We start from the raw sequence: 23343 nt of genomic DNA, 5'->3' as shown, positions 1-23343 counted from the left end.
TATTATAAGTTTTATGAACATTCAGCTACTAGCCCAAACAATTTTGTGCAGATTACCCAAAATGGCCCTTTCATCAAAATACTTAATTGACATTTGCTAAAAAATGGTCAAGTACCTATAATTTTATAATTATATAAAACTACTGAGTGAAGGCTGTCCCCTAAGGTTGTTTAAAACACAATCTGTACAACTATAACCAGCAGTGTGAGTGTCTGGAGAAGACCCTGTGAAAAAAGCATTATATGGAAGTGAGAAGAGTACATTAGCTAAGGCTAGAGCAGAAGCAGAGAGATGATTGCGGGGGGGGGAGGTTGTTAACAAGATAGTGCATGAACAATGGTGCATAAACAGAAATAACTCAGATTTGGGTTTGATATTAGAAATAAAAAATGATCTAACATAATTAGAAGGTAATATTCATTTAAGAGCATGAATCCATTATAACAATAAACATTGAGAAAGAATTAGATCTGGAAAATAAATAGGAAAGATAATAAGTTTAGTTTTTGACATGTTAGTTTGGAGAGGTTTTGAAAGTCAAATGGTGAGATCCAGAGGATAGTGGATATAAATTTAAAGCTCAAGGAAGAAATCTCAGCTGAAGATAAAATTGCAAATCCTTGATTTACATGTGGAAATTATAGCTGTACGCTCATAAGAGACTGCTGGAGAGAGAGTAGGGGCTGATAAAGAGATAATGTTTAGCACTTGGGAGTTGTGAAGAGAATAATTATCCCTTGAATGTGACAGTGAATAAACATAATAAAAGAGGAAATGTCACCAAATCCACAGAAAGACAAGTTTAAAGAAGGAAGGAGTGGTCAACTTTATTAGATTCTACTGAGGCATCGCAAAAAATAGAAAGTTTAGAAATGCTTTTTTGGTTAACTTTTTCAAGGACCATTGTAATTAGAGAGAAATGAATTGATCTAGTTTGGAGTAAACTACCAAGTGTGAATGTAAGAAATGGAAGCAGCAAGTACAGAGTATTCTTTAAAGGTGGTTGAAAAGACCTACATAGAAATCAGAACTGTATGAGAAAGAGTATAATAATAATCAGCTATTTTTAAATTTCATTAGCTTATGTTTTCTGAATGCTTATTTATTTTTAAATTTATCTTTATTGTTGAAAATATTATAGACATCCCATTTCTTCCCCCATGGGTTATGAAGATTATTTGTATTTATTGTGAGATTCTCCAGCATATTTAAAAGAATAATATTAACAATTGTTTTGAACCTTAGTGAGCCTTGTATTTAATTCTTATATATTAGTTAACACTATCCTTACTTTAGAAAGGAAGATAAATTAAGTTTCTAAAAATCAGAAGGAAATATGAAACAAAATATCAAAGAAGTAGTATTACACCCTGTCTTTTAAAAATAATTAATATGTTAGTAGATAGAGGAGGAAATAAAAGCTAAGTGGCAGTTTTTGATAGGATATTTGGAGACACACAAGACGATTGCTCTAGTTGCATTTTCGTTTTCTGTAGTCATGAGATATAAGATCTAGAAAATAAAATAAACTTTATCGGTTCAAAGTTTTAAATGCCAAACTAAAGAGCTATGGAATAGTAAGGAGACTAGTGAGGCCAAAACATGAAATATGGGGCTGATGAAAAGATTTCTGTAGCTCACACAGCTGTCAAAGTCATCATAATGAAACCTCACAAATGGGTATACTTCTCAGTGATGCAAAAGTACTCAGAAACTGCCAGATCTCTGTTCACCTGATGGTGTTACTGCTTTTGTAAAGGCCAGTAAGTACTTTTTGTGAAGCTTTTGATGCTTTTCCTTGTGCTTTTCCTGTGCTTGGGGTGCAGCCAAAATTATTCAAACAGCTCTTGAAAATTATATCCATACAGAAATTATTCTAGGCTGAAACATGCTAAATATTGGAATGTATATAGACTCGTACATATTAATCTACAAATTTAAATGAAAAAAATTATAGCTGTCAGTTTTCTTAAAATATTTTAAAAGTATTATATGGTTGTTATGGGAAATTTTTAAATAGTATTTTAAAATCAGCATGCAATAATCCTCAAAGAAGTGAACCAAAGGAAAACATTCCAACTTAACTCTCCTCCTGCCTTTATAACTTCTGCTGGTGTTCAACTTCAGATAAACCCAGAAGGAAGCCTTAAGATAAAGGAACTCTGAATGTCATTCATTTGGAGGGCACATAGAAAAGGGTGCATCTGAAAAAGAAAGTGAAAGATACCCAGTTGAGGGACATTGTTGTCACATCTTCATATGGCTTGCTACATTTTTCCTCTTTCCACAGTTAGGTGTGTTTCAAGACAGTTCTAAGATAAGAGTTCTCTATCATGCAACTTACTAGTCCATTATTAATCAACTGGTTTTTAATTAGCCAGGAATAGATGTTGTTTGCTCAATTTTGTTTTGGTTTATTCATTTATTTATATGTTTTATGAGAGCCAATTTTTAGTCAAGCCCCCAGCAGGTGCCCATGAGAAGTTAATTCAGAATTAGTTTTGCCTCCTATAAAACTTAATGAAACTTAGTGAGACAGACACAATAAAAGGTAAGAAATCAAGTCTATAAATAAAAGATTCCAAAATTTAAAGCATTTTGAAGAAAACAAAGAATGTTGAAATAAATAATGATTTGGGTGGGAGATGAAGAAGAGTATATAGGGAGTGCACTTTAATATGATGCTCATGGAAGTTATTATTAAAGAGCATATTTAAGCTAAGACGCATAATGTGATTTAACAACATGGATGACAATAACAACAAAATAGCCAGGACAAGATCTGAGGAACATCACTTGAGAAATATTATGCTAAAGACTCACAGATGGGGGAAGATTTAAGGGTGCATGCATCCTGGGAAGTGAAAGACCAGAGAAGTTAGGGTCTTATGTAACAAGCCAAGAAAAGAGCAGCTAATTTGATCAGACAGATGACACCTAATCTTGTAGCCTATAGCTATTAAAATTCTGTAAGCTCTAGAAAGCCTTTTGACTCATTTCCCTGACACTCCACATCCAACCATTCAATGAATTAAATCAGCTTTATTTTCAAATATATTCAGTACCTAACCACATCTATGACTTCTACTGTTACCATTTTGTTCCCAGACACCATGACCTCAAGAGCTTTCTCATTGTTCCCCGAATCTTGCACTCCTGCTAGTCTCCACACAGCAGCCAGGAGCATCATCCTAGGAGTAATTCAAGTTGCACTGGTTTAATACTGTTCACCATAAAATCTTCAGATAAAAAAGATTGGTGTATAGTTTGTTTTCTCTAGCCATTCATTAAAATTGGGATTTTGAGCATTTCATAAAATGAATTGGAACACCTGTATATCACTGTTCTTGAACTCTATATATTTAGAGAAAGCTGTTGGAGGGGGGGTTTGAGGGTAGAGGGATTGAGGGGAAAAAAATAGATAAAAAACTCATTGACATGGACCACAGTGTGGTGATTGCCAGAGGTAGGGGGTGAAGCTGGAGAAGGGTATATGGAAGAAATGAATGGTTATGAAAAAATAAATAAAGAGAAAAAAATTATAACTATAAAGTAAGTCAAGAAGTTTGGAAAGTTTATTTATTAAAAATATATTAAAGTATTTTGAATTTTCCTGGGCTGTTCATTTATTCAGCTATACATATTATTCATTAACTGTTGGTGACCTACTAGTATAATTAATTGGTTAGTCTTGAATTATATCTTTATTGGAATGCAGCTCAAGGAATCTGTCCTATAAATATTTTTTCACATTAATTTGTGATATCAATATAGTCTTATTTTTTATTCCATTATGAAAAATATTACTCTTATATATACAAACTTTTATAAATCTTTTTATATAACTATGCCACTCATACATCTATATTTTATATACTATAATCAAAATATCTAATGAATTATATTATTCTAAAATATATTTTTATGCATGTTAGATTACTTATACTTTCAACAATTAGGCGATCTATTAATGTACTCCTCAATAGTTGTTTAAGTTGATTTTTCTTGTATTCATTTCATATTTTGTCTTGTTAAATTCCATATTTTGTTACTTGAGGCAAAGAGCTTCACAACTCTCATATAGCCACTGCTGGCTATAAACTAAGCATTTTGTCTCATGTAATATTTTTAGACATGTTGTCTTAGGTATCTTGAAATATAACAGCAGAATTGTATGTCCTAAATTCTGAGAAACGTTTTCTAGTATATCATAGTGTATTACTCCACATTTATAAACATATTAATTTTGTTAGTGAATATCACCCTTTTCTGATTTCTATCATTGCAGTAGGCTTCACCTAAGTTTTATCATATACTGAAATTTCATTTAATGAGAGTTTTGACTTTGAGGTGGAAAAGAGATTGTTGATATACTATTGTCATATCCCCTATTTTTCCCCCATTCCTACAATGTCATTTTTCATAAGCTTATCTTTGATTCAATAATAACATCAAGTGTTTCTAAATAGACCTAAATTTTGAATAAAATTATAGAAAATAGATCTTTCAATTGTAATTAGACATCTAAATAGCACTAGTCACCATTTGCCATTGTTTTTCTCTCTGTTGTCTCCCACAAAGCATATTTTATCACAAAATTTTTCAGAGTTATTAGTAGCTAGTCAAGTCAATTTATTATTAACTTGTAATATAATAAAATACCATACTAAATTCAGAAAACTCTAATATTCTGAAATATATTGTGGTCTTTTCCCCCCTCACTTTCATGATAACAATTAGTTAAACAGAAACAACAATTAGACCATGATAACAATTAGTTAAACAGAAACAACAATTAGACGTTTCAACATGCAATCCATAAATTATTGACTTCCATAACAGTCAGTTTATGACCCTCTTGAGCAAGGCCTTCTTACTGCAAACTATTGTGAGACACAATTTGAAACTTAGCATTTTTCTGCTTCAGTAGTGCTGCATATCCCCTTGGGTAATTCTATCTGCTACTAACATAAATCAAGAGAATTCTGTGATATGGGTTTTATATTATAGTTTATGTGCTTATTACTTGGAGGCTGATACTTCTAAAACTTTTTTTTTAACTTCAGTATAAACTGACAGCTTGCCCTGAGGGCTTCTTTCTTTGAGGAGCAATGGCTAGAGGCTGCATTTTATTTTTGTAGTCTCAGAACTGCATTTGTAAGTTGATTAAACTGAAATGCATATACCTTATCGCCAGAAAAGAAAAATGGATTCTTAATAGAATTGCCAGAATAGATTTTGGCTTCTACTTACAGAGTTTCAGTAAATATATAAATAATTGTTGGCCTATCAATTAGGATATGTTAAAAGCAAAATAAAGTATGGTCCAATCTCAGATAGGGCAATAGCCTTTAGAGAGATTAATCAGAGTACATTTTTAGGACTTTCACTTTTTTCACTGAAACATGAAAGGGCATATTTGTTAACTAAGGGGACTTCTATATTTGAACTTCATCTTGCAATGTTATGGATAAATTGAGAATGAATATTTATTTAAGGCTTTTCTTATGCTTTGCATATAGTTTATGCTACCTATCTATATAGTTATTATTCCTGAAGCATATTTCTCAAAATGCAAGCAAGCAAATAAAAATAAAGGAAGTGTATGTACATTAAATCACATATTTTCCATGGAATGTAGGATGGATACAAATAATCAAGGAAACTGGAATACAAATAAAAAAATCATTATGCAATTGAGAAAATTAAAAAAAAATGGTACAAACTGGCAGAACTAAGTAAAATTATTTAAATTGATGAAAATTGTAGGGAAACATTTTTATCTTTGGCACAAGACCAGATTGGAGTTAACTTCACTGCAAATATTGGTGAAAAGAGTTAGAGGTATAAGAGAAAGAATAGGAAAAATAAACAGGAATGAGAAGCCCAGGAGGAAATACAGGATGAAGAGCTGCAATAGCCTACCAAAGCACACATATAATAAGTTACCTTAATAACAATTAATTAATAATATGAGAAGAATGGTAAAAAAATAAGCCAATCTGTAAACTGAACGAGAATCCAAAATATATATTTTAGAATATCATTATAAACATTTATTTTTCATTGGGGTCTTGAATAGATAGTTTTGACAAATAGTTTGCATTTCCAAAGTACTTGTGTGTGTGTGTTTTGTCTTGTGGATTTATTTTAACTTAATGAGAATCATACATATTATCTCTTGGTATTGAACAATTTAGACTATTATTAACGAATAGCAAAATAGATATTACTAACATGGTCAGTTTTTACAATTACTTTAAAAAAAACAATTTAAATTATTTTAATTTCTTTTTTCCTGAAACAATAACATTAAATATTATCTTAAAGCACCTGCCTCACCCTATATTATAAGGCTTTAATTACTTATGGAATATGCCATATATACATATAACTCAAGTTGCATAGTTTTACAGAATTTCAAGTTCTATATTACTACATAGCAGTTTGCTATGCTGCTAAGAAAAAAAACACTTTTAAAATAAAAAAGCCACTTAAAAAAATCAAGTTATATGGTGCTAATAAACATAAGAAAATATTTTGTGTTTGGATGTCAAGTACTGAGCCATGATACTGTGCCCTCAAATATGTTCTTAATATTAGTTGACTGATAAAGTCACTGGAGGTGACATTTATTGCCATGAACTATGGTGCTTCACTTTATCACTCAGACTAGATCACAATGTTCCAACAGCTACAATCTGTTAACTCTCATCCAAATAGCTAAAATGCCCTTAAAGGAAACATTGCTTGCCTTTGAAGGCTCCCTACCAATTTTGGAGATTTCATAAACCTTGATAAAGCTCAATATCAGTTATTGAATTCATACTGAATTAATTGTGAAAAAAAGATATTTTTTTTCTTTTTCACAAAAAACTGAGCCCTGTACCATATTTGTAAGAGTTTTATGCACATGTCAGTAAAAATCAAGAATTAAGCTCTATTGGAGTGTCCTTTGAAACCATAAAAGCATAATGAGGACATTGTGATCAATCACATAAGGAACTACATAATAAAATTCACCACTCACTTCCTTCTCTTCATTCCCTAACTCCACATAGAAAATATTCTCTGTATCATGTACATCTTTTCAAGTAATTTTCTATATCCATATAAATATATGAAGAGATATATATCACATTATATTATAATTAATATCACATTAATATATTATAATATATATCACATTATATTAACATTAACATTTGTTTTTGTAAAAAATCACCAACTACGATACATACCTCTACAATTTTCATCTTATAAGAATCCATGTTCTTAATGAACATTTATAGAATATGTTATGATTTTTTATTTATTTATTTTATTTTTTATTATTTTTTTTTCAGCTGACTCCGCTGTGTTTATTGATTCAGGAATGAGGTTCCCCTGGACAATCAGGGGGTTGCGGGGCCCCGGGAATCTCGGAATCACAGGGCTGGGAGGAAGAACAGTCTTCTCCAGGCTCTCATGTGGCAGATGGCTTGGCCGAGGCTTACAAAGGTTTGGGGGTGCAGGTCTGGGTCTGAAAGCTGGACGCCACCCAGAGCCCGGTGAGGGAGGTCACAGGGCCCCGGGGTCCGAGCTCAGCGCCACTGCGCGCTGTGCCAGGAAGACTTTATTCTGCGTCTCCTTCTCTATCTGCCGTTTGAGCTCCGAGATGAGGCATCCGTAAGAGTTAGCCAGAGCCACGGTATACGCCATCAGGATGCTGGAGGGGACAAGACAATAAATTAATAAGACAAGAAAGAAAGAGAGAGAGAGAGAGAGAGAGAGAGAGAGAGAGAGAGAGAGAGAGAGAGAGAGAGAGAGAGAGAGAGAGAGAGAGAGAGAGAGGAAGGAAGGAAGCTGTTATGATTTTTTAAAGACATTCCCCTATTGATGCTTGGAATGCTTTAATTTATTATTTTTTATTTTTTTCTTACTTCAATAAATTTTATAGGAAATTTTTATATGCAAAGCCTTTTTCTTTCAATATTTTTATTACTAAGTGACAATGTTCAGTATAATTGAATGAATATTTCAATTTTAGACTCTGTCAGCTTAGTTTCCCTGTGATTGCCATTCCCATCAGAAATATATGAGTGCTCATTTTAATCACCCTTACCAGAACTGGATGTTTTTAAGTGTTTAACTTATTTTACGGTATGATCAATGGATATTGTTTATAATTGAGTACCTTTTTACTTATTAATAAAAAGTTTGAACATATTTTTATATACTTATTAAAAATTTGAATACATTTTTTTCTACTCAGTATATTCTTGGCATAGATTTTGGCATTTTTTCCCACTTGGTTAATAATCTTTTACTTAGGATTTTTAGGATTTTGTAGAAAATAATGTTATATTAAATTATTTCACCTTTTTTTTAATGTTCTCAATATTTTCTTCTAATTATTTTATGTTTCTCTGGCTTATTCTTCTATTTAGAAGTTTTAAATTTCTTGGTTTTAAACATATATATATTTAAATAGTAGCAATCATGGGTGATACTATTCTCTCACATCTCTCTCTCTCTCTCTCTCTCTCTCTCTCTCTCTCTCTTTCTCTCTCCTCCTCTTCCTCCTCCTTTCTACTCTCTCTAAAATTCAATTGAGAAAATATTCTCTGGTGAGTATTAACACAAAAAAAGAATCAACCAATGAATGAATGAATGAATAAATAAGTGGAACAACAAATTGATGTTTCTGCCATCCCAACCCCCAAATCTTGTGGGTTTGCTGGCCACAGTGGGTGTTATAGCCACCGGTCATTCCAGTTGTTACAACATTATAGTCTCTGAATAGATAGATAGATAGATAGATAGATAGATAGATAGGTAGATAGATAGATGATAAATAGATGACCTGATTTTCATATACATTGTGAAAGGATTCACAATATAATTTGAATTAATTAACACAACATCACCTCACATATTTACCTTTTCACCTTTTTAGTGAGAAAATTTACGTTCTGCTCTCTTACAAAATTTTAAATATACAATACAGTGTTATTCACTTTATTGTATATTTAGGCCAGCCAGGCCCTGATTGGGCCCCAATCAGGAGACTGCTGTCTCCTACCCCTGAAAGGCCTGGCCCCAATCTGCCCCCATTGGGGTTAGGCCAATTGGACCCCACCCATGCACAAATGCATGTACTGGGCCTCTAGTATATATATATATATAAAAGCCTAAGCGAGTGTTAAGACCAGTTGACCAGTTGATATGATGTGCACTGACCATTAGGAGGCAGATGCTCAATGCAGGAGCTTCCCCATGGTGATCAGTGAGCTCCCACAGCTTACCTTCCATGCCTGGCCAATATCCCACAGCCCCTCCCTTTGGCCAGCTGACCCTGATCAGCCCAATGGCTAGGCTTGGGAACCAGACCTCTAATCTCATCATAAATTTTGAATATTATTTTGAGAGCATGTGGGAGACAATCAATTGATGTGTCTCTCTCACATTGATGTCTCTCTCTCTCTCTCTCTCTCTCTTCTTCCTTTCTACTCTCTCTAAAATTCAATTGAGACAATGTTCTCTGGTGAGGATTAACACAAACAAAAGAATCAACCAATGAATGAATGAATAAATAAGTGGAACAACAAATTAATGTTTCTATCTTTCCCTTCTTCTAAACTAAATAATTATTAAAAAACAAACAAACAAACAAACAAAAAACACACACACACACAAAACAGGGTGAGTTATTTTTGCTGCAGAGTACCCCCTGAGGAGACCTCAGCCCCACAGCAGAACCCCAGCCAAGAATTCCAGTACAGGGAAGAGAAACCCCAATAACTTTTGGCTGTAAAAGCAAACACACACACACACACACACACACACACACACACACACACACAAAGGCTGAGTGAGATGGAAGACTGCTGGAGTTTCAGACTTTCCTATTAAAGAGTCTGTATACATGGACTTACTAGTACAACCTGCTCTAAGCCCCAGTGCTAGGCCAGGATCTCAAAAGCCACCAGGCACATAGAAGAAGGAACTGAAATGTCTGATTCAGGTGATTTCACTTAGATATGGAATTTAAAATATGAACAAACAAACACAGACTCATAGTTAGAAAGAACATCTTTAAATATTTGTATTGATTTCAGAGAGGAAGAGAAAGGGAGAGAAAGATAGAAACATTAGTGATGAGAGAGAATCATTGCAGGGGTGCCTCCTGAATGCCCAGACCGGGGATTGAGGCCACAGCCCAGGCCTGTACAATGATCAGAAATCAAACCATGACCTCCTGGTTAATAGGTCAATGCTCAACCACTGAGTCATGCTGACTGGGCATATACAGAGAACATTCTGATGTTTACCATATGGAGAGGGGTTGGAGGAATGAGTGGAAAAGTTGAAGGGATTTAGAAGTACAAATTGGTAGTTACAGAGTAATCATGGAAATATAAAGTACAGCATCGGAAATATTGTCAATAATATTATAATAACTATGTCAGATGAGTACTAGATTTATCAAGGTCATCATCTCATAAGTTATATAAATGTCTAATCATGGTTTGCAAACTTTTAAAATTAATGTAATGTTGTAAATCAACCATAATTTTAAAATAAATATATAGTAATTTAAAATATAAAATAAATTAACTCTACATGTGCTATAGTACACTGGATTGGATCTTGGAGCTATAAAAATAAAGAAAAGTTAATTAAAAATGCCAACATTAAAAAAAGTATAAAGTTTAGTTAGTAGTAATATACCTACATTGTTGCTTTTTTTGTTTTGTTTTGACAAATAAAACAAAACAAATAAACAAAAACACAGCTGGTAATGGAAAATGTTAACATTAGGTGGAAAATGGTGAGATCATTATGGCAACTGATACAGTTAATTTTATGTGTCAACAAGACTGAGCCACAGGGTGCTCAGACATTGGGTCAAACATTATTCTAGGTGTGTCTGTGAGGGTGTTTTTGGATAAGATTGACATTTGAATTGGTAGATTGATTACCCTCAGGTTTAATACATTGCAGGCCTGCATAGAACCAGAGGCACTATAAGAGGAAATTCCTTCTGTCTGAGCTGGGCTTTCTTTTCCTGCTTTCTAACTCGAACTGAATGATTGACTCTTCCTGGATCTTGGGCCTACTGATCTCCAACTGGAAGTACACCACAGGCCAGGTCTGTAGAATGCCCGCTATAATTGATGGGACTTGTCAGGCTCCAAACTGTGTAAGCCAATGTCTTATTACAGTAAGTATCATTCTACAATATATATGTGTATATTTTCAGTTGGAATCATTTTAATATTTAAATATAAAAAGTGAACACTGGATTATTTTCTTTTTAGATATACAAGTCTAAAAAGCAAAATGAGCTGAAACCGGTTTGGCTCAGTGGATAGAGTGTAGGCCTGCAGACTGAAAGGTCCCAGGTTTGATTCAGATCAAGGGCATGTACCTTGGTTGCCGACACATCCCCAGTAGGGGTGTGCAAGAGGTAGCTGATTGATGATTCTCTCTCATCCATGTTTCTAACTCTCTATCCCTCTCTCTTCCTCTTTGTAAAAAATCAATAAAATATGTTTTTAAAATATAAAAATAAAATAAAAATAAAAAATAAAAAGCAAAATGAGCTCCTCAGTCCCCATCCTTTGATTTAATATGTTACTTTCCTTCCTTCCATTCTAACCCACATACAAATCCACAGTAGCTGCTTTACAATATAGGTATAATGCAATTCATATTGTGTGTATATTCCTCTCCAACATCTCTATTCTTAAAACAAAAGAAAACAGTTGTTAGTTAGGAATAGATCTTTCCCAATGGCATTAGGTTCTACCCCATAATGGGAAAGTGGGAGATCTTCTTACACACACACACACACACACACACACACACACACACACACATTTTCTATTACTTCTGTTTCTCCTGAGGGAAACCCAAATAATATCTTTGCAATTTTTCTATAATACTAAAACTATTCCCAAATTAAGAGTTATTAAAAACATCAATTAACTAAAGCTAATATATAAGCAAATATAAATCACAAAATGTCTTTTAATTAAACACATCCCTTTTACTTTTTCATATATTTGTAATCTACCAACATACACAAATATGAAATTACCTGATATTTAAGGCAAGACATGTCATGTCACATTCACAATTACATCAATAAAATGTTTTTTTGTTTGTTTGTTTTTTATTGTAAAACTACTAACTGGTATAACCTTCTTTGTAAAGTAAGAGCTGTTTAGAGTGGTAAGAATTTTTACTGAAAACATTTTAAGAAAATTAATTATCACTATGTAACATTTTTATATTTTTCAGAGTAAATGCACATAGTCTTACTGTGTTTCCCTGAAAATAAGACATCCCCTGAAAATAAGACCTAGTGCAACTTTGGGAGAAAAATTAATATAAGACACTGTCTTATTTTCAGGGAAACAAGGGTATTTTATTCCTACTTATTTCATTTTGATTAAAGTAAGCAGAAATTATATTAATGATAATATTCAGGATTGCATGAAGTAGAATCCACCTTTTTCAAATTTTTTATGAATATAGTATGACAATGGGATCCATTAAAAAGTCAATAAATTAACTTTTTCAAAGTATTTTGAGGGTTCTTCAGTGATCCTAAATGGTCTCCAGGTCTCCTTCATAGCATAAACAGGGAGGTCTCTCCAAAGTGACCATCTTTGAGGCAAACAGTGTTGCCATGGAGATTTTTTTTCTCTACTGCTCCCTCAACATGACTTTTATTTTTTTTATATATATTTTATTGATTTTTTGCAGAGAGGAAGGGAGAGAATAGAGAGTTAGAAACATAGATGACAGAGAAACATCAATCAGCTGCCTCCTGAACACCCCCTACTGGGAATGTGCCTGCAACCAAGGTACATGCCTTTGACCAAAATTGAACCTGGGACTCTTGAGTCTGCAGACCAACGCTCTATCCTCTGAGCCAAACCGGTTAGGGCCTCAACACAACTTTTAGGAAGTTCTTTTTAGAAAGTGTCTCATCAATTATTGCAGAACCTACTTTTCCATTAAGAAATGATGGTTCAAACTTCAGATATTTCTAGCCAGTACTTTTTTCTTTTATTTGATATTCCTTTTAAAAATTGTTTATTCAAACAAAACAACTACAAAATTATTTTCTTCATTTATTTGTCATCTCATTAATATAAGTAGAATGGAAAGAAAGCAATTTACACTTTTGATTGATTTTACTAAAGTATAATTTATAATTGGAAAGAATTTAAAATAATGTGCCTACTTGAAGAATGACGCCAGAGGAAGCATGGGATAAGGATAAAGCTTTAGGACAGAATACTGCTGCTCTACAAAATGAAAGTTCAACTAATGGAAATCCTTGGGTGTCTGGTGACTCTAAGTAAAAATTTAATGTCACATTTTTGCCTTTGATTGTTTCTATCCTTTTAAAGACTAAGCAAAATGTACAGTGCAATCTTGCATAAAGAAAAATAAAATCATTGACTGACTAAGTTACCCAGTAGATTTGATAAATTTAACATCAGGATTCAATACTAAGAGCATTTTTTCCCTAGAAATAACCCATAAGGAAAATTAAAAATTAAAAAAAAAGAATGTTTGTTCTTGCCTACTACTTGATTTCTGTCTTTAACCTCGTCATCTCAGCCTAATAGCTTTTTACTTTTAGGAATTGATAGATAGCTTTCCAATTTATTTTTAAGTCTTCACCAGAGGACATATTCATTGATTTTCAGGAAGAGGGGAGAGGAGAGAGAGAGAGAGCGAGCTATCAATGTGAGAGAGAAACAGCAACCATTTGCCACTCTCCTGTGCAAGGGATCGAACTTAGGAATGTACGCAAATGGGACCCAAGACCTTCTTGTGTAAGGGACCGTGCTCCAACCAACTGAGTCATACTGGCCAGGACTAAGTTTCCAATTTTTAAAAAGTGTTTTAAAGTAGTTTATCTTGAATAGCTTGCTCCATTTAAAACTTTCTGGCAATTTTCTAGCTGTGGAAATAATAACTAATGCAAAGCTCAGAACTAATTTTAAATATTTTTACAACCAAAGAAATACCTTACTCCTTTTAATCCTTTCGGTATTTATTTTTGTGTATTTCTCTTAATTAATAGCTCCACAGGCCAGATAACAAATGTGTCACAAGTGTAACACTAATGGGAAATGGCAGAGCATTAATGTAATTTTAGTTCTGGGACACAGGGAGCTCCCAGTTTCCCAGCTGCATCAGCTGCAGTCAAACCACATCACTCCAACAAAGTCCAGCAAGCATCTGGACGAATGTCTTTTGTTTCAGGACAAAGGGTGTCTTTTCTTGAGGCAATTTTCACTGCACAGTTAAGATATAAAATCATGGGCAAAACACCTCAAAAACAAACGTGCTCTGACTATGCTTTCAGTCAAAATCTCCTTCAGAAAAAAACAAAAAGATAACACTTGATGTGTTTACACATGCTAATATTTTTAATCATTGGTTTGTAATTTCCTGTCACCCTTTTTAACATAAAAGTTTTTTTTCTTTTTATTCAGATAAAGCAAAGGGCTTCGATGTCAATGCAGTTCATTTATACTATGACCTGTGGTGTCCCCACTGGCTATAGACATGCCTTCTTTCTCACTGGGAGAGTAAATTATTCTCCATGGCAAAGAAGGTCTCCTCTCTTCATCATATTTCTGAAAAGTGAGAGAACAAAATGAAAACCAATAACTAGGAGCTCGCTCTCTCTCAAACATTTCTTTATCCAGTGGCATAATTGGCAAACACCTGGATCCAATTCTGAAATTTTATTGTACTGTTCTGTTTTTCCTTTATTTTTAGACTATCTATACTAATAAAAGGATAATATGCTAATTAGACCAAGAGACCTTCAGGGAAACCAGCCAGGGAGAGCAGTTGGAAGCCATGAAGCCAGTGGGGGAGAGCAGTTAGAGCAAGCAGGCCCTCAGGCAGAGTGGTTAGGGGCTATCAGGCTGGCAGTCAAACATCCCCTGAGGCAGTGTTTCCCAAACTTTTGACATATGTTGTACCCCTTCTATAATTTTCCTAACGCTGAGTACCCCTCGTACTCATAAGAATGTAGAATTAGACACAGCTAAGCACGGTGCAGTGCATATCCCCACCAAACTCTTACTGTACCCCTGGGGGTACAAGTACCACACTTTGGGAAACACTGCCCTGAGGGTTCCCAGGTTGGAAAGGGTACAGGCTGAACTGAGGGACACCCTCTCCTCCCCCCCCCCACCGGGGTGTCTCTCCCCCCCCCCCCCCCCCCCCCGTGCATGAATTTCATGCAGCGGGCCACTAGTTTCTTTATATTAGAAAATAATCACTATTTTACAGCCTAGGCTTAGTAGATTCACTAAAATGAGTGTTAGTGGCATATTTATTTCCCCAAAGCCAAATCATTAATACTAAAGTAAACTGATTTTCTTTCTCCATCATTTGATTGAAAATTCATATGACTTTTAAATATTTCCAGAAGTACTCTCTCCTCTATAATTTAAAAAGCTTTAGGTAAATTATACTACATATATCTGTGAATCTGGTACATTCATTCATTATTCCAAAGCTGAGTTAAATTCTAAAAGTCATATACCAATTAAGTATTTAATCAAATTCACAAATGTAAAAAAGTAGCATGGGAAGAACTGATGTAAAATGTTTAAAACAATCCTAGCTAGCTTGGTTTCCGTAATAACCCCAGTAATCCTCATCTTTATTTTGTTTTCCTTCTTTAACAAAAGAATCATGTACTTAGAGGTATTTCTTCCTGTTTTCAGTTTCACAACTTAAGATTTTATATTTTCCTTAATATTCTTGTCATCCCACCCTGTCAAAACTTCAGGGAACAAGAATGCAGTTTTAACCTAAAGATATCTGGCTACCATTTTTTCCCTGTCTGTTGTGGAAATGCTCTTTCTAGTTGTTTAGTTCATTAATTAGAATTTCCCTGAACATATATGTACATCATTCATGAATTTGTCTTTTGTTCAATATCTGGGACACACCATTTTTAAATGAAGAGGATTCCTTATATTCTGGTTTAAATAATGAGATATATCATTCTCTATTTAAAATCAACTTAGCAAGCTTCATAACAACCTCTTCTATCTAACCCATAGAAAAAGTTTGGCATAAAGAACATTCCTTACTTGGTTCCTTGGCTCCTATGCAGATACCTCTTATATTCTTTAAAACGCTACTACTGATATAACCATTTTCTAACTTTGCTGCTTTTCCCTTAAAGCAGCTTCAATAAAAACTAATTGTACATGTCCCAGTCACTCATACATCCATTAGGCCTTGAGAATTCCAGAGAAAGTTTGAATGAATGACAATTATTTATATTTTCTAGGTTGTTTTCAGAAAGAGTACTAAATTCATTACTTGCTTCTTGCACTGTAAGTTATTTATGATGGATATTTGTTATTAATTACAAAAAAATACTCTGAGGCTCAGTGTAGTGTTTGAGGCTGTTATTCTTTTGGAATGGTGTTGCACTCAGAAAACTATTACCCACAATGTTGTATTATATTGAAATAATTAAGGTATTCTGATGGTTACTGCTAAAATTCCACATAGCTTTATATCCCAAAGCTACAAGCCTTCTATACTTTATGTTTTGATATTGGGTCTCAAATATCAAATTCCATGTCTTTGGTTCTCTCTATAGCACTAAGTTCCACCCTGCAAATGTGATCTGAGCAGATGACCTTCAATTAAGCTCTTTCTCTGTGACTCTTACTGCAGTGCTAATATATTGGCAACAATATAAAAGCTTGAGTAGTAATGTTTCTCTTGCATGTGATAAAACAGATAATAAAGATCAGTTTTTCCTAGGTACAGCCTGGCCAACAGTAGCTTTAAAAATCACAAAATGTGCTCTTCAGATAAGTTATCTACTAAATAAAATACTCAGAAACATAAACACAGGACTCCTTTACCACTATATTAAACATGTTATAATGCAAAAATGAGTGAATGTTTAGAAAAGTCAACAGCACAGCAAATGTATAAATACAATTCTAATGCAGTTAATATTAATAATTTTTTATAGTAGGAATATTATGGTAAATGTTTATTGTACAATTTCTATGACCATTGCAGTACATTAAATATTTTATATACATTATCTGATTGAAATACCATATCTCTGAGGTAAATATTACTATCAATATATTATTATTTCTCTCTTTTTTTACTTTAAAAAGTGGTTATCTAAATTACTTGGATAATAATTATCACAGCTATATTTCATACTCAGCAAAGCAGTTAATTATTATTATCTCATTTGTCACCAATAGCCACATGGAGAACTGTTATTATCTACATTTTTCAAATTAGTAAATTTATGGTCCTTTTCCAATTAAGAAGCTGGAATTCGAAAGTAGGTCTAAATTTAAATGTTGTGGTTGTGTTTATTTCACTTCTTTCTCCCTTGTCTAAAATATCATTATTTAGAGCTCTGCACAATGTTTAAATAACCTGACTTTACATAGGCCACTGTAATTTGAGACAAACCATGAGTTCTCACATGTTTGGGCCATCTCTTTGCTCCACCTCCACATTCAGCAGATCAGTGAGGTGGACATGTGATGTTCCTCCTTAGCTAGTCACAATGTTCAAGGCCCTACTTTCCTCTTCCATAAGGTGTATTAACACGACATGTTTTTCAGGAAGCTAGTTTTTGCAGTAGGTAACAAATTACTTCTGAAAACTGTACAGGGAAGACAGATTGCTTTAGAAAAGCAATATATCTAATATTTTAGCAGCCTTGACCAAAATGAACTGAAGAATGCTGGGAAGATTTTAAAGGCATACTAATTATAATTATAAATGGGCAATATTAATAAATTTCTAAAAAAAAATCACCAAAGCATATATTGAAGGCTTAAACAATATGAGGTTATTAAATTAAGAGTTTCATGGTGTTTTTTAAATTTTTTTTTTTATTTTCTGACTATCTGGAATTTTTTCACATTTGATTCTCACGTTGACTCCAACCAAAGGTGTGACCTAAACATACAGATATAGAATGCTAATACTTAACAAATTCATAAAAGAAACAAAAGTAGAGAAATAATTGCTCAATTGTCAAAAAACTGAAGCAGCTTAGACCCCCTGTCTCTAAATTATGCTTTTAAATACACCCATGGACAACACAGGAAGCACAATTACTCATGTTCCTTAGCAATGCTTATTCAATGGAATAAAATAGTAATATGCAAATTAACCATCACTCCACTACACCCACAAGCCATGCTCTTAAGTCATGCCCACCAGCCAATCAGGAGCAAATATGCAAATAAACCCAACCAAGATAGCTATGGCCACAGAGAGCAGGAGGAAAGCTTGGGTTTCCCTGGCAATGAAGTAAGCCAAGCTTTCTACCTGCCCTTGCTGGCCTAGGCCTCTATTCAAGGCCACAACATTTCAATGATAGAAGATACATAAATCCAAACAGAAATGGTGGCAGCCATGGAGCTGGAAAGAGCAAGAGGCTAGAGTTGTCCTTGGTGATGGAGGAAGCCAAGCTTTCCACACAGCCTGGCCAGCCCAGCCCTCCACTTAAGGCTACAAAGTTTCAATTATAGGAAAATACATAAATCCCAATAGAAATGGCTGCTATAAAGTTTCAGTTGTAGAAGATAAATAAACCCCAGATACCAAGACCTCCACTTGGGTCACCAGGGGGCTTGGCCAGCCTTCAAACCACCACAGGCCCCTTTCCCAGGCTTCCCCATACCCTAAGGGATCCAGGACACCGTTCAGGGCAAACCAGCTGGCCCCCACCCATGCACCAGGCCTCTATCCTATCTAATAAAAGAGTAATATGCAGAATGACCATCACTCTAACACACAAGATGGCTGTCTCCATGTGGTCAAATATCCTGCCCCCATGTGGACACAAGATGGCTTCCACAAGATAGCCAGCAGGGGAGGGCAGTTGGGGCACAACAGGCCTACAGGGGAGGGCAGTTAGGGGCAAAAAGGCTGGAAGAGGAGTAGTTAGGCATTAATCAGGCTGTCAGGGGAGTGGTTAGGGGTGATCAGGCTGGCAGGCAGAAGTGGTTAGGGGCAATCAGGAAGGCAGGCAGGCGAGCAGTTGGGGGCCAGCAGTCCTGGATTGTGAGAGGGATATCTGCCTGCCAGTATTAGGTCCAATACCCGGGATCAGGCCTAAAATGGCAGTCAGACATCCCCCAAAGGGTCCCGGAATGGAAAGGGTGAAGGCTGGGCTTAGGGACACCCCCCCTCATGCACGAATTTAGTGCACCAGCCTTCTAGTATATAATAAAACTCACAAGAAAACATCATCAAGTCTAAGAGAATTGATAATTACAAAAACTAGATTACAAAAAAACAAAACAAAACAAAAAAAACTAACACTGATAAATAATTTAAGACTAGAAGTCAACAGGTTATATATAATTAGTAATCACTACATAAAATCAGGAAAAAAGTTTTAATGAGTAAATAGAGTAAGATAACTAACATGCAATTAAATCAAATAGTAGATTTGCAAATAAGAGATAGTTAAGACTTTACCCAGAATTTTGCAAAATTGTTGAACCATAGATTTATTTTACCTCATGTAATAAAGAGTTGTAATTATTAACTTTGGAAGGAAAAAAGTAATCTGTATTCTAAGATCAAAAGATAGGCTCCTTTAATATACATTGCTTTTTATGCAGACATTTCCTAATATTAGCTTAAAAAACAACAGGTCAGCTGAAACTGGTTTGGCTCAGTGGTAGATAGTCAGTCTGCGGACTGAAAGGTCCCGGGTTCGATTCTGGTCAAGGGCATGTACCTTGGTTGCTGGCATATCCCCGGTAGGGGGTGTGCAAGAGGCAGCTGGTTGATGTTTCTCTCTCATCTACGTTTCTAGCTCTCTATCTCTCTCCCTTCCTCTGTAAAAAATCAATAAAATATATTTATTTTTAAAAAAATAACAACAACAACAAAAACAACAACAGGTCATTCTCTGATTTATGGCATACATCAAAAATTTTTGTTCACTATGACAGTTGGGTGGAATATTTTCTTGTAGAAGTAGCTAAAAATATGCTGCCTTCAACTAACTAGTACGCATGTAGAACCAAGAAAACAATAATTTACATTGCAAAGATTTCTGAACTCTATCACCAAAACAGATTTTCATGTATAGAAGAAAATTATTTTTCTAGATTTGTGTTGTTACATAGAGCCCTATTTTATGAATTAAATACACCAGTTCTCTGTGTTTAAAGATCTTAAGAGTTCCCCATTTTTCAGAAAACCATAAAAGAAAATCATGTTTACATCACAAGAAAAATTACAGGAAAGTCATTTTTCTTTATGACATTTATATTTTAAATTAATCTCAAATCAGGATCCCTACCACTTTCAAGATTTGTGTCATAATGGATTATAGTAAAGACAGAAAACAATTGATCAGACAGTTATTTATTGATGGCTATGTATTCTAACTCCAATTCCTTAAAAAGATACAACCCACACAAATATCACTTCCATCCACAGACACTCAAACTCACATGCAATTACCATGGGCATACCCCAGAATTTCTGTAAGCTCAGCCCCCAAAGGGAGAGGCTGCAGACAGGAGGCTACAGGAGGATGGGGCAGAGCAGGGCCCACCAAGTTACAATAGATGGAGGGGAAGGAGGGAGAAACCCCACAGGTCTGGGGACAGAGATGGGTGGAAAAGGAGGGCTGTGCTGAAGCATTGCCCTCAGTTGAAGTAGAAATCCTGACCCCATTTTATAGACCCCAGCAGTGTGTATGTATGGGGAGGAGGGATGAAGACAAAAGAGGGTGTGAGGGGACTGGATGGATGGAGAGCAGTGACATTTGATTTATGGTTTATTTATTTTATTTTTTGTTAATGTATTTCTATTGCTTTCAGAGAGTAAGTCAGAGGGAGAAAGAGATAGAAATATCAGTGAAGAGAGAGAATTGATCTGCTGCCTCCTGTACTCCTCCTACTGGCGACTAAGCCCACAATCCAGGAATGTGCCCTTGACCAGAATTGAACCCATGGCCCTTTAGTCTACAGGCTATGGCTCTATCCATTGAGCCAAACTATGTAGGGTGACCCATGGCCTATTTAAAACCACTACAGTAGGCTTCGCAGGGGTCTTACCATGATGGTGTTACCTGATAATGAGGGTGTCTCTCCTTATGTGGGGTAATTGGAACTGCAGCAAAGTAAAGACACACCCATGGAGCCTGCAAAGGGTTTCCATGCATACAATGCAATTTACTTTGTGTGGCAGCTGGCGAGGGTGAGCAGAGCCTTGGAAGGAAATGAGGTCTCCAAGACCAGGGACTGGAGGGAAATCGCCGACTGAGAATTTTGTGCTGTGTGTTACGATTGTATATAAAAGCCTAATATGCTAAATGTCTGATTGAGTGGTCAACCTACTGGTCGCTATGATGTGCATTGACTACCAGGGGGCCAATGCTTTGACTGGTAGGTTAGCTGGCTGCTGTTGTCTGGCTGATCAGGACTGGGAAAAACAGGGCTGGACATGCCCTGGAGCCCTCTCTTAGTCCCTCACATGGTCCCTCTCTGGCCACCGGCTCTGATTGGCCCTGATCTAGACTGGGCAAGATGGCCCTAATGAGTCCCGATGGCCAGCCAGGTGTAGGGACCCCACCCATGCATGAATCTCATGCACTGGGCCTCTAGTATTACCAAAAAATAAAAATAAAAAAATAGCCATCCAATGTAAATCAATCAATAGTACACTTTTTTTTTTTTTTTTGTCAGCAGAATTTTAGTAATTAGTTTATGAGTTCCATGACATAAAAAATGTTGAAAATTGCTGTTCTAGATGAATCAGGCTGCAACAGACTTGAATCTCTTAGTATATGAATAACTTTAATGTCATGAAAATAATGGAGATACTTGAGAGAGCGTGTATAGAGAAAGAAGAGAATAAGTACTCATGTTTTGGAATAAAAAAGAGTATATTGTATCACAAAACTCAAAAAGAAAGAATCTTTCCATACATTTTATAGAAAAGATGCTTAAACATAATGCTTACATGAGTAAACTGAATTTCACAGCCCATAAGGAGCCTTTAAATGCTTTTAAATATGTCATGCATTCTTCATGATTCCATAAGACCAGTCTAACAGGACCAGCTACAATGGCCTGAAGAAAAGGCTGTTAGGGTCAAATTAACAGGCTAAGACCAAGATGCACATTCAATGAAAAGGCATTAAAGGCATGGCATTGTTAGATTACATGATGCTGATGTTAGTAGATATATTTAAGATATATGCAAGGCTACCAACTCCAATATGTTGTAGTGAGAGGGAAAACACACTTGGCTGCTATCAAAGATATATTAAAGAAACTGCTTACAAAAACACATAACATTATTAACCAATGTAACCCCGATAAATTTAATTTTAAGACACACACACATGGATTTTTTAACAGATGGGTTGAGTTATGCCTAATGAACATCCAATGGAGCTATACACAAAATGTTTTAAAATAAAGCTATATTTCCCAGAAGTGAAGCTTACAGTGGATTTTATTCTGAATAAATAGTATTTAAAAGCAAGGGATAGATGCTATCACTTATGAAGGATGAAGAAACTATAGTGCCACAAAGAACCAAAAAAAGAAGTGAAGGATAGTACACATGTTCCAAGGCTAGTTAACTAGGAAAGGGTAACATCTTTGTAGCATGGAGGAAAGGCTTGACAATAAAAGAGAGTCAACAGCTGCAAATGCAGCAAGATTGAAAAAGACTGCAGAATTTGAGAATAACTTTTTGTTTGCTAATAAAAAGAGATAGGAGATTTGTAAACTTTTAAAAATGTATTTGTCTTCCATACTTTTAGTGTAATTTCTTCTTTTCTTTTTAAAATGAATTTTATTTCAACATTAAAAATTGAGATGGATTTTATCAAACATGCTTTAGGTTAATATTTGCCAAATTAGATCTACCTGCACTTTGAGCATAAGAAGAATGCTACATAGCATTATTAAAACACTGGAGTCCCAGTGCACAAAATTTGTGAAAGCAGGTTGGCCTTCGCAGCTATAGTGGCTTACCTCAGCCTTTGCGACCCCTGCTTTGTCTGGAAGGTCATCTGGAAAGTTGTTCAGTTGTCCAGTCTAATTAGCATATTATGCTTTTATTATTATAGATTTGCCTCTTTGTTTTTTCTTTACCTTTTGCCCTCCTTTCCCTTTCTTCTTTCTTCCCTCCCTCCTTTTCTCCCTTTCATTTTTATCCATAAGTTAACTACAATAAGCTGAATTAATGTTCATATTCCCTACGTGGTAAGATTATTCTTCTTATAAACCAGCACTGGCTATACATGTGCTAATATGTGGT

This window comes from Pipistrellus kuhlii, unplaced genomic scaffold (assembly GCF_014108245.1).
Source record: "Pipistrellus kuhlii isolate mPipKuh1 unplaced genomic scaffold, mPipKuh1.p scaffold_m20_p_3, whole genome shotgun sequence".
NCBI lineage: Eukaryota > Metazoa > Chordata > Mammalia > Chiroptera > Vespertilionidae > Pipistrellus > Pipistrellus kuhlii.
This window is presented reverse-complemented; position numbering follows the sequence as displayed.